Here is a 13,472-nt window from a genome sequence, read left to right as displayed (position 1 = left end):
AGATTGGGTGAAGCTTCCAGATAGATCAAAAATTAAGCAGTGATAAAGTCAGGCAACAGGGTCATTAATTAGATTATTATGGTCATTTTAGATTGTGAGGTGACAATGCTTAAATAACTTTAATGTGCATCGCATTTACCTAAATGATTAGATTTAACACACTGATTATATCACTTCTGTTCCTTTCCTTCATAGGGCTAGGTGGTTAGTGCACATTGAGCTAAGGAGCTCTTCTTTTAAGAGGGAAATGAGTACCCGGGCCACTAGACACAGGATTATTTTGGTTTTTAGAAATACAATTCCTGCAGTTAGAACCTGGATTTTAAAAGTAAAAGCTTTGTACATAGACACAGCCGAGATTTGTTTCCTCCTTTAAACAGCCTCTTCATTCCCAAAACAACTCAAGTTAATCTCTATTTGTAATCTGCAACTCCCAGCTGAGAGAGTTCTACCTGCCCAAAATACATCAGGCCTGATTCTGATCTCCCTTACACTGGTATAAAACAGGAGCAGTTCCACTGAACTAAATAATTACACCAGTATAAAATTGGTGTAAGTGAGATCAGAATCAGATATTGATGGAGTTCTTTTTCCAACCCCATAGCATGTGATTTGAGATGACCTGAAACTGTTTAACTGCTGTGCTCTCTTGAATTACTGAGCAGGACAATTTTCTTCCTGGGTTGGACTCTGAGCTCCCTGGAGTTTGTCAGTTGTAAAATAGGACAAAATTTGGCCCATGATACTAAGGCCAGCTTGCCAACCCAAAGTGTAAATCTGCCTATTGTTCAATGACTTCCTTAACTTCCTTATTACAGGCGGAGTGACCCATACCATTAAAGACAATTGAGCTTCTAATTTCTTAAAAATATAGGTGCATTTTAAGTCAAACTAGTTCATAACTGTTGCTGGAATTACATTGTTTTGTAGTAGAAACTGACTTGGGAATGAATAGTTTCCAACCTTATCAAAAGTTTCTTCCACTCTCCCATAAAAAAATAGTGGTCTGTCATCTAGATTTACATTGAGGCAGCATAAAGCACATTCTTTCCCACATTTTGTGGGTTTTTTTCTTTACTGTTTTGGAATATTTCTCTCTCGCTCGCTGTACATATCAGAATCTCTGTTCTTAGGGTTAAGTTGCCTATATTTATTTTCCTGTGTGCATTTTATTGCATATCTTAAAAGCTTAGGCTAGCTATTTAACCTTAATTCACACCACCGAATGTGGCAAAAAAGTGGAACAGTATAGTAGTAATAATACCTACTTATTAATACATAATTTCATCCATAGATCTCAAAGTGCTTTACAAAGGAAGTCAGTACCATTATCCCCATTTTACAGATGGGGAAACTGAGGCACAGAGAGGCTTAAAATAACCCAGCAAGCCAGTGGCAGAGCTGGGAATAGAAGCTAGGTCTCCTGAGTCCCAATCCAATGCTCTATGCAGTTGACCAGTCAGCCATCCAGTAGCATGAAATGACGGTGGATCTATCAACCTTTATGTTAAATGTTTGTACTGTCCTTCCATCGTTTTAAATTCATTGTTTAAAAGGTAAAGTATTTGTTAGAATGATACCTAATAACTTAATGCACTACTACTGGAAGGCTCTCAAATACTATGTTGCTGAGGGGGGTATAAGAACCTATTTAGATGAGCATAATATGATTCATTTTTACTATTCTAAATCAAACCTCTGTCTTCTCATCGTAGAAACTGTTGGGAAGATAATTACATTGCCAATATGGGCTGAGCTTGCATGTATTTTTCTAACTGCTAGTCTTTTGGTATTACTATTATCTCTTTTCACAAAATCACCAAGAATAACAACTACTTTCATATGCCTATTGTCAGGGTCCTGGGGCAGGGTTGGAGGCTCAAGTGGTCAAGGTCAGCTTTCCACACAAAGGTCAGTACCAGAGGTTAGAAGTTGTGTTGGGGTTCTGCATTCAGAGCAAAGGTCAGAATCTGTCAGATCCAAAGTCAATGCTGGGAGTTCAGGAGCAAAGAAGCAGAGTAGGTCATGGTGTTGTTCTGTGGACACTTCCTAGTATGCTATCTGGCCTTACATAGGATCCAGGGACTGGTTGGGAACCTCCAACGCTGCTGCCAATCAGGTGTCTTAGGTGGGACTTCCCGTAGCATATACCCGCTGTGGCTTGTGGGTTACAGTTGCTGTGGCAATGTGGAGGTGTGCACTGCCTGGCCACTCTGCTGCTGACCTGGGTTTGAGTTCTGCCGATCCTGATGTACTCCTGCAGCTACGAGGGCACTGCCTTTCCTTGTCAGTGGTTGCTGAGCACTTCATTTACATACTTTGAACGAGAACGCAGCACCATTGTATCAAAGAATATCTCATTTCTGGCCTCTCATCCTGACCCTTTTTGAGGTCTGCCCACTCATGCAGAAGAGAGTGTGGGTGCAGATATTCTGTCTTTTCCTGGCCTCCCTGCACCTCCCAACTTTTTCTTTCTGCCTCCTCATTTACCTCTGCTCCTCTGAGTTCTGTCTGTCCTGATTCTCTGTCCCTTCTCTCTCCCCATCAAACAGCATGTTTGTGTGGGAGGTGCCATGGTTATAAGGACCCCCTGAGGCCAGCGTCATCGTTGGCACCATTTTGGTCTGTGAGTGCAGGCAACAGTGAGGAACTCTCACTATTTTTGCTTCCTGAGAACCGGAGCAGTGGGGAATGATTCATCACTCACGCTTTCGTAGCCTCTGCCTGATAGGCTTACCCAACCCATATTGGCTTGAGACTCTGAGCCTCCAGTCTCATTGCTCCCCAGTGGGCATGGGAATCAAATTCTCTAAAGACCGCTTCCATCCAGGTCCCTAGGTCCAAACACACCCAACATGTGGAGGTGTTTGGATTCAGACCTGGGGTTTGAGACCATCTCTACTTAGAGGCTAATTCTTTTTTGCATTTTAAAATGGATAGTGAGTATTCCTCTGTGTAAGTTTCCACATGCCTTGGCATTTGGCAGTACTGGAAAATGAAATATTAGAATAGCGTGAAAGAGGCTGATCTTGCTGTGTCTCTGACCCAGTCAAAAGCAGGGAGAACTAGATATCTCACTAATCATGTGAGTTGTTAGCCAACATAGATAGGTACGCACCTCACATCAATAGGTATTACGCTAATGACATTAATATGGTATGTAGGTGTTGGAAAGTTATGTTAATTGAGTGTGTTCTGCTCTTCCCACAATTCTGTTTACCCATGTTAAGTATCCCACAACAATTTGCAAAATTGAAGTCAGCTTTGGCATTTGAAAATAGGAAACTTGTCAAAGACAAGATACATGAATATTCTACTGTGTACAAACTTAGGAGGTGCCTTCATGCCTGTTGGTACCTGGAACAAGAGAAGAGCTAAGGAAAGATACAGAACTGGCACAAATTGGTCAGTTAGAACTCAGTGATTTATGGAACGCTCTCTAACTTGGAAACAGGTCTGGTAGAAATAAAGGCAGTTTTGGGGGACGTATTTTAGAAGCACACATTCTAGTGTTAAGGTGAACTGTACACAAGGAGAAAAAAGCTTCCCAGAAGGATTGGTACAGTATTAACTTTTTCCTTTCTGTATTCTGCTGTGACTTTAGAGAAGAAATTTGGCCAGGCTTGGCTATTTGGGCTCTCAAACATTTCTAATATCAAACTGCAAGTGTGGTCGAGGATTGGCCAGACCTTTAACGAGTGTTTTTTTTCAGGAAATTTTCAGATCAATTCAGCCGGTGCTTTTCTGAAGTGAACGTAGTGCATGGGGAAGAGCAGGAGTCACAACAATAAGTGACCAGATGGTTTTCTGTAACCACAATCAATCAGAGTTGTTTTTTCAGAGGATAAAATAAAGTTCTAATTTGCACAAATCAAGGGAAAGCTGAGAGTCTGGTGGTCTGAACATATCTTCCCCCTTAATTGACACACAACATTTCTATGAACATCAGTGAGTTTATATCCCGATGCACTTTATGAAAGCTGAATGCATTATCACACAATGCCACAAAATGCATTTATCTGCCAGAGGATTGCATTGTTTTCCAATATATTTTTGTGACAATGCAAAGAAATATTTTCTGGGTACTATTTGTCATTAGTTCTGCAGCCGATCTTGCCACCTGTCTTGTGTCCCAGTTCTTTAGCTCTGTGCCATTCCCCTGTGAGTAAGAACAAAAGGCTCATGTATTTCCTTTGTTGTGCAGAAGGAGAAAATGTAATTTAATTCTGCAGAAATGTAGTCTCTTCTGAGGCCAGAGAGGCTCATGGGCCATACCTTAATTGTTTTTTTTATTTGTATTACAATAGAGTATAGAGGCATCAGCCAGGGATCAAGGCCTTATTGTGCTAGGTGCTGTGCAAATGTGTAGTAAAAAGACAGTTCCTTTCTTGAAGGCCCTACAGCCAACATGGACGGGGAAATGTGGCAACAGCTTCCCACCAGAGAGGGGAAATGTTTCCTACCAGCCCCTATCTACATAACATGACACTGTCCTTTGTGATCAGGGCATATAGAAAGAAAAAAAAAAAAAAAGGAAGCCAGGTAGGTGCTATTTTAATGGACTGTTCTTCTTCCTACACAAAACTGCTGCCCATGTAATAAAATAAAATCAGTAGTTATTAATTATTAGAGTAAGAAGGTCAGTAGGACATAGCAATGAACTTAAACACATGTTTGAATCTGGGCCAAGATCAGGAATGGCATGAATCATTTAGGGAGGGATTTTGTACAGGTGGTTCTATATACAGGAATGTCTACAATTAACTTTTGTCAGGCTATTAGAATTAAAAAAAAATACTCTAACTTAAAACACACCATCTGAAACTAATTATGTTTCCAGTGTATTCTTGCCTATATCTTTACTAAGAGAGCAATTACGTTTTATAACAACCCAGGATATTTGATGTTCGTTCCGAACTGATCCCTCACCTTGTACTCAAAGTATTGTGCCTGGAAAAGTTGAGAGTTAGTGTGACAGAAAGGAAAAATGCCTGTCATTTTATCAAGACTGACAAAAAGGCGATTGTTGTTAAGATAGCTGATCTCACAGCCTGTATGCTGAGCAAGACAGAAGAAATGGCAAGAAGTGATGTTTTCATCCAGGAAAAAACAGGTTGAGATTTTGCATGCATTCCTGGGTAGGTCATTCCTATAAAAGTAGACATAGCAACAATCCTCAAGGCACTTCAGCAGAGATGATATTTGAAATTGTGACAAGTAGTGTTGAAATGAAACCTTTGAAAAGGTAAATAAGAGAATGTGGACAAGGAAGCAACATATCTGAATTCAAAAAAGTCATTGCTGATCACAATGTCAACAACTTTTTTTAGAATACATAAGACACTAACCGTGAAATTAGAAATCAATGGCTGCCAAAAAAGTCACTTTCTATCCAGGGAAGGCATCTCTTTTATAACAGCTGACACATACTGGTGACATGCCTTTCCTGTAGATACTCACATCTGGAAGTAATGGGGTTTCTTAGAAAAAAAGATGGCCATGCTAATGATTCCTCTAGTGCAACCTTACATTTCATTTCCAAAAAGTTATCTTACTTACTAGAATGTCTAGGGATATGACATCAGTGCCGCAGCTAAGCAGCAGCAAAAATCCTAACCTACACTGTCTGCATAATGCACAATCGAGCCAATATTGACGCTCATTCTGAGACTCTTTGACTCTTTGACTCTCTAATTTTACAGGCAATGGGCGTTTTCGTTTTTTGACAGGGTTACTTTGTCCCCTGTAATGCTGAATAGCCTCATCTCTGGAGACATCTACCTCTTTGCAGCACACAATACTTAAATAATCTTATTTTCATCATTTGGAATGCACTAGTGTAAATGATTTCTTATTGAAGAATTTAGCCTGAGGAGGAGTTTGTCCTAAATGTTAATGCAGTTCAGATAAAATACAAAAAATGAATTCAAGGTTAAAGGGTTAAACAGAAGCCAGTGAAAGCAAGCAGATGTGTAGCTAAGGTAATTAATTCACCCTGTTGTGCTTCAGAATCTCAATTTAGTATGCAAAACAGCATTCTGTCACTAAGGTAAGTATAGAGCAAAAGGGGGTTTACTCTTTTGGAAGGAAGTCAGAAGAGGTCTATCTCATCTGTTTTAGGTACTTGCAGAATGCCAAGTCACCATAGTATTTGGATAACCACAAAAGTGACTCAAGGGCTGTACTGCGAGAGAATCAAAGAGCTCAGTCTGTTCAGTTTATTAAAAAGATGATTGGGAGATGACTTGATTATAGTGTCTTCATGGGGAGAAAATATTGAGTATCAACATGGGCTCTTTAATCAGGAAAAAAGGAAAACAAAACTAATGGCTGAAGCCAGACAAATTGAAATTAGGCACAAATTTTTAACAGTAAAGGTGATTAACCATTGGAACAAATGAACCAGGGAAGTGGTCATTCTCTATCTCTTGAGGTCTTCACATCAAGGCTGGATGCCATTCTGGAAGATGTACTTTAGCCACACACACAAGTTACTAGGCTCAGTACAGGAGTAACGGAGTGAAACTTAATAGCCAGTGAAATACAGGAGGTCATGATTAAGGCTAAGATTTAGTCACGGGTATTTTTAGTAAAAGTCATGGGCAGATCACGGGCAATAAACAAAATTTCATGGCCCATGACCTGTCCGTGACTTTTACTAAAAATATCCGTGACTAAATCTTAGCTGCTCCCAGGGGCATGGCTGCTCCGAGGCCCCTGGGACTGCTCTCTGACTGCCTCTGGAGTCACCCCTGGGCCACTACCCCTGGGGTGGCTGCTGCTGCCCTGGCGGTCCCCTGGAGTCACTGCTCAAGCAGGCACAGAAGGCATGGGGGTCGTGGAAAGTCATGGCATCCCTGATTTCCATGACAGACTTGCAGCCTTAGTCATGATCTAATAGTTCCTTCTGGTCTTAGGCTGAACAAATCTGTGAGCAGTGATACAAAGCAAAATAAGTCAGGATGTTTCAAATGTACGTGAGCTCCTTTTGCCTATCAGGGGTTCTGTTCTTTGTACTAATTTTTTATAAATATATAAAATCTATTTAACATTTGTGGTTGTACATAGGGTTTGACAGTGGGCTCTGACGGGGCTCAGACTACAGCAAGTTTTGATCTCCAGGACATTTTCCACTTCTAGAATTTTCCATAGCCTGGGACCCATTACTGCAAATGCCCTGACTCAGGCTCCCACTGGCAGTCTCAGTCTGGGCCCTTCTAGTTTCCATTTCTCTGACAAGTACATTGGTCTCACAGGATGAGTCTCATGGATGGTGAGACTAAAAATATCAATGGAAAATGCAATAAAAAAGGTACATTTGTTGACACCTTGTAAAATTTCTGTTTGCACAGCTGAATATATGAAACTATTTGTTCAAAAACAAATGAATAGGATATTTCATTGACTGATTTGCTGACAGCCTGCTGCTAGAGTTAGTGATAGGATGTCATGTGTACTCTAGAATGACAAAACATTGCAGCGTAATTCACTTGTTCTGCACCTTGTGCAATTATTTATACCAATGCGAATGAGAGCAAAACGTCTGTAGCACTCTATTGAGGCAGACTGGTAGCTTTATATGCCCACTTTGCACTGGTGCTAATAACAATCTAAAGTGCAGGGCAGAAGAGTTGGGCCTTGCCTATGCTTGCAATTCTGGATGCAGTTTGACAGCGTTTCAATGGTGTGGTTGTCAATATGTGTGTATGATGACAATGATAACTTTATTTTGGACAAAGAGTGTATGTTTCTCCTACACCGCAGATCTGGGGAGGAGGGGGATTGAATCCATATTTTTGGATTAGATCCAAGTCTGTAATGAATTGCCACCCCTCCTCTCCATGGCTCTGATTCTGCAACTGACTCTGGGTAGAACCCTGTGTGGATTCCTACCGACTTACAGCACTGGGGTCCAGAAAAGAATTTGGGGGCATTGAACAATATACAATAAAACTGGAATCCAGTGTACATTTCCGTAATTCAACACTTTTTGCACACTTTAGCCAGGCAAGCAAGTGAAGAGGAGGAAAGGGAGTGCTAGGTCCTTTACATTGCATCTGTATCCATCTCTCTTTCCTCTCATTGGCCATTCTACAGCCAGACTGAGAATGTGTCCTTGTGGTTCAGAAAACTAGCACCCTGATCCCTAAATATTGTCTCTTCTTCTGTCTCAATACAGCTTCTCTTAAGGCAGCTCCTGTGAGGAAGCTAAATCCAGAGAAAGTGAAAGAAATGAAATGTTGGTGCTGGGAATGGAGGGTTTAAATAAAGGGAATACATCATCTACCTAGCACTGACAGAGAAGTAAGTGGTCTGGAGTTATAAGTCTAGATACAAATATTCCATCATCTTGGAATAAGGGGGGAGTTCACAAGGGACTTGGAAAATCAGTGATGTATTACAGGCGTGGGCAAGATTACTAGTACCTCAGAATTTCTAATCACATAATCCTTGCAGCCCAAAAGGAGATGAAAGTAGCCAGTCATCCTCCTCTTAAGAATTGCATGAACATTGAGGTATTGTTTGGTACTGACCCTTGGGCAAGGTTTACTGCACTCATTCATACTCCTTAGATAATTGGTATACGTGCATTCAGAAATGAGGCTCTGTGCTGTATATGTTTGCCTGTGCAAGTCTTTAGGGCTTTTTTTCTGGTGCAAAGTTGTATGTGTTTGCAACTGAACTTGCATATTTGCCATGTTTTCAGTGTGACTTGGCACACACTTGGGGTTCAGAACTTAGTGCCCTGATTCTCAATACACTTAACCTTTCACAGCTGTCAGTGAAAAACTGGCCTGCAATGTGTTTGTTCAAAGTGTTACCTGTTAATGACACATGTAGGCCTTGTTTACACAAAGAAAAATATGTGCAATTTTCTCCCACCAGTACTAGCACTAGTGGAGCTGAAATTGTGTTAGCAATGGTAAGAAAATTTTGACAATTTCCTGGCATAGACAGTGTCTTCATTAATACTGTAAACTGTATTAATGCTGTACAGTAAACTCAATGTCACTTGTGCATGCCATCCTTCTGTTTCTTACTTAAGAGATTGACAGCATACATTGGCTCATTATGTATGTGCTTATTTTTCTTTTTTGGTACAGAAAAAGCTTTGTGAAACTGAGCCTGAATCTAAAAGCCTCCTGAAAACACTGGAATGCTGTGTTGTTGTGATTAAAAGAAACTAATGCATGACCTAATGGCAACTTATGTAATCAGGGGAAACGACGAGCGATTTTCTTATAGTGTTTAGATTCAGAAGAAGGAGAACTTCATGATTAGATGCTATGGTGATTGATGCCCTAAGAAACACCTAAAATAGATATTGTAAGATAAATCTGTTCATCATTGAATATTTTGCAAAGTAAGGTCAGGCAAATTAATACATTGTTTTCTGTAGTAACATTTGTATTTGTATTTAGTGAAAAATATAAAACGTCGGAGTGTTTTTAGAATGTTCAGTATGTTTCTCTGTGCAGAAGTGGCTGTGACTTTTGCTTTTGAAGTGTGATCACATTAACAGTTTGTGCTTTGACTTGAGATCCATTAGGTATCCCCCAAATTGTTTATGTGAGCATAATAATAAGCATGTAATAATGGTACACTAATAAGTATGTAGTTGGCACTCTGCATATATGACTATCTTATACTTACAATACATACTTCAATAACAAATATATTTTGTTATGGTGGGAGTTATCAAAGAGCATTGCTACACATTACAAGTGTGTAATTAGGCATGCAAGTGTGTAATGTGTACTTACAAGTCCTTTTTCTTAGCGTGTAAGCACTAGTTAGTCTTTGAACACATGCTGCATTGTTTTGTGATGTGCTTTCTTTGGGAGAAGCTGTGGCAAACAGCAAGGGAGTTTGTTCCCTGCCTTAATTTCCCTAACTGGAGTCAATTCTTGGGACAAAATTGTTTCCTGGGAACTGAACATTGTTGTCCTTTGTCTGAAATAGCCCATGGTTGTTGACTTTCAGGGTACTTGCCCATACAAATTGTGGATTGGGTGCATTTGCTAGTTTGATTATTTTGCCCACAAATTAGGCATCCAGTTACATACACATTTTGTGCGTGCAGTTGCATGCCTAAATTATTTGAAAACCTGGACCTGAATTTGCATTAAGTGAATGACAGGGCACGTGGCATGGCTGAAAGGGAAGCTATGGTACAGTAGCTCCATGCAACCTGGAATAACAGCTTCTTAAAATGATATCAAAAGCCCTAATTATGGTCAGAGAGATTTACAAATAACTGGGTACTGCACAGAGTTCAACCTCATGATTTATAGATAAACCTTTGTTAGTTTGTTTTTTATCTCCTGTGTGGGCTGATAGAGCCACTGTGTGGGAACGCAGTGGTTGACCTCTGAGAGCAAAGAGCTCAAACACCAAACAATTTAAAAAGTCTGTAATCACAGTGAAAGGAATTGTTACAAAACCAGCAATTGTCGTAAGAGATATTTGAGAATGTTCATCTATAGAATTTAAAATCTACACATTATATTCTTCCCTTTGTGGGGTTGGCAGCAAAAGAAGTTTTAAAAACAAGACTGGACAAAAAACTGGAGAATTGTCTCTGGGGATCTGTCCTTCATAGACTTATAAAAAGGTCAGAATGGGACCATCATGATCAAATAATGCATGAATTAATGGCAACTTATCTAATCAAAGGAAATGACAAGTGATTTTCTTACAGTGCTCAGATGCAGAAGGAGAACTTCATGGTTAGATGCTATGGTGACTGATGCCTTAAGAAACATCTAAAATAGATCAATTATGATCATTCAGTCTGACTTCCTGCACATTGCAGGCCATAGAACCTCATCCACCCGCTCCTGTAATAGACCCCTAACCTCTGGCTGAATTACCAAGTCCTCAAATCATGATTTAAAGACTTCAAGTTACAGAGAATCCACCATTTACACTAGTTTAAACCTGCAAGTGACTGTGCCCTTTGCTGCAGAAGAAGGTGAAAAACTCCCAGGGTCTCTGCCAATCTGAACTGGGGAAAATTCATTTCTGACTCCAAATATGGTGATCAGATATCATTTAACCCATTAACCCTATACGTAATAACTGTTTAATACTGTGCCCTGTAACCCTATGCATTTTAAGCTTACAATCTTTAACCATATATCCTTTAACTCATCTGTATACCCTTTAACCATATAATCTTTAACCATCTACTGTTAGACCCTGAGCATGTCGGCAAGGCCCACCAGCCAGACAAATGGGAATGAATTATCTGCAGTAACTCAGAGCCCTTCCCATCTAGTGTCCCATCACCAGCCGCTGGAGATATTTGCTGCTAGTAGTTGCAGATTGTTTCTATGCCATTATAGGCGGTCTCATCTAGCATCTGTTCCATAAACTTATCAGGCTCAGTCTTGCAGCCAATTAGGTTTTTTGCTCCCATTGCTCCTCTTGGAAGACTGTTCCAGAACCTCTGATGGCTAGAAACCTTCATCTAATTTCAAGCCTAAACTTGTTGGTGGCCAGATTATATCCATTTGTTCTAGTGTCTACATTGGTGCTTTTTAATGAAGTCCTTTCCCTTCCTGGTATTTATCTCTCTTGATGTATTTATTGAGAGCAATTATATCTCCCCTCAGCCTTCTTTTGCACCTGTTCCTGTTTGAGTTCATCTTTCTTAAACATGGGAGACCAGAATTGCACACTGTATTCCAGATGAGGTCTCATCACTACTTTGTATAAGGATACTAACATTTCTATGTCTCTATTGGAAATACCTCACCTGATGCATCCTAGAACTGCATTAACTTTTTTCACGTCTGCATCATATTGGCGGTTCATAATCATCTTGTGATCAATGAATACACCCAGGTCTTTCCCCTCCTCTGTCACTGCCAACTAATATGTCCCCGTCATTTAGCAAAAATTCTTATTGTAAGTCCCTAGTGCATGACCTTGCACTTTGCACTATTAAATTTTGTCCCATTTCTATTACTCCAGTTTACAAGGTCATTCAGATCTTCTTGTATGATATTCCGATCCTCCTCCATATTGACAATACCTCCTAACTTTGTGTCATCCGCAAATTTCATTGGCACACACTCGCTTTTTGAGCCAAGGTCAGTAGTAAGAATGTTAAATAAGATTGTTCCCAAAACCGATCACTGAGGATCTTCACTGGTAACCTCCCTCCAGCCTGACAGTTCATCTTTCAGTATGACCTGTTGTAGGCTCCCCTTTAACCAGTTCCTTAACCACCTTAACTGTCAGGAATTGCAACCATAATGCATATACACATTAACAAACTACATTTCATAAGTTGAAGAGGCTCCTAAGGCCAACCCATAAGGGTACTGAGCCAATGAAAGAGTGACACCAATCACGTTTGAATCTAAACAAACCTGAAAGACATGTTTTCCAAAAATGTCATGGAAATAGAAAAAGGAAGAGAATAAAAAACTCTGACTTAAGCACCCCTCACAACTCACCTCTCTGCTACCCTGCTTACCAGCAAGTCCTCAATTCAAGCTGTCCATCTCTGCAAGCAAGCTTCTCAAGGCAGCTAAGAAGAATAGAGGAGACTCAAGAGGAAACTAGCCCAAGGAAAAGCTCCCAAAGATTTCAATATGTATTGGTGATGGAAGGTTAACTAACTGCCAAGGGATTAGATTTAAATTTGTAATGATTTTATTGGGATATGAAAATGCTGTTGTAACCTAAAATACTAACAGTTTCTTGTTTTAATCACCAAGTAGTTAGACCATGTATTCCCGAAGAGGAGAGGAGGGCTAAACATTGTTAAACAGAGAAATAGCAGGATTTAATTGGATTTAAAATTCTTAATATTTGTAATTGGTCTATCTTAAAACAGCTCCTTAAATGACTTCTTTGAAGTAACTGATTTAAATATTTTCTTTCATTTCATAGTATTTAATTAAGATTACTCACCGTGCCCAACAATAATTGGCTGGGTATTTATTAATAATCAACAGATTCCACCTGCCCTTAAACAAAATTATTTTGCCCATTTATAAACATTCTTAATTAGCTAAGTATTTACTGAAGAATGGATTCACAATATTTTTGGGAAATGAAACCTTGGTCTCAATTTACCAAGAGAAAAGTGCCCAACTGAAGGTGGGTTCGCTCTCCAGGGTGTAACCTCTGTTAGAAGCTCTCTACAAAGAGAGAGACAGAAGAGATGATAATGGATAGAACCAGTTTGTCACTTAGTTTGTCAGTTTGGTTGTTTGTGGTGTTTTGTTTAGAGCTTTCTTTTTCTTTTATAACAAAATAGCCATTATTAATAATTGTGATTATTTTGCTTGGTCTTGCTCCCGGTGTTTCCTAAGGTATATAAAAGAACCAGACTAGTGGGAGTCTTAATTCCTGAGATAGCAGATATCAATAATTGCATCTTTTGATTTCATTTCTCCTGATTTGGCAGTGAGAGGAACAATTAGTAAGAGCTAGTTTACCATTTCTCGTTTCTC

The 13,472-nt window shown here is 39.7% G+C and overlaps 1 long non-coding RNA gene across 4 annotated transcripts in view; it reads left to right on the top strand.

Moving 5' to 3' along the window:
• LOC137158194 (uncharacterized) overlaps window positions 1-13,472 on the top strand; it is a 249,113-nt gene that overhangs the window by 156,853 nt on the left and 78,788 nt on the right. Inside the window, exon 1 of one of the 4 annotated variants that reach the window (XR_010921322.1) lies at window positions 8,178-8,304. The exons of the other annotated variants lie outside the window; for them this stretch is intronic. This is a non-coding gene — a long non-coding RNA (uncharacterized lncRNA). Of the gene's footprint in view, window positions 1-8,177; window positions 8,305-13,472 lie in introns of those variants that run through there. 4 annotated transcript variants of the gene reach the window in all.

The sequence above is a fragment of the Emydura macquarii genome, unplaced genomic scaffold (genome assembly GCF_026122565.2).
Source record: "Emydura macquarii macquarii isolate MOO-44397 ecotype Brisbane River unplaced genomic scaffold, CSIRO-AGI_Emac_v2 contig_1644, whole genome shotgun sequence".
Lineage (NCBI taxonomy): Eukaryota > Metazoa > Chordata > Testudines > Chelidae > Emydura > Emydura macquarii.
Note: the sequence above shows the minus strand (reverse complement) of the source record. Positions and strands in the feature narration are given on the sequence as shown.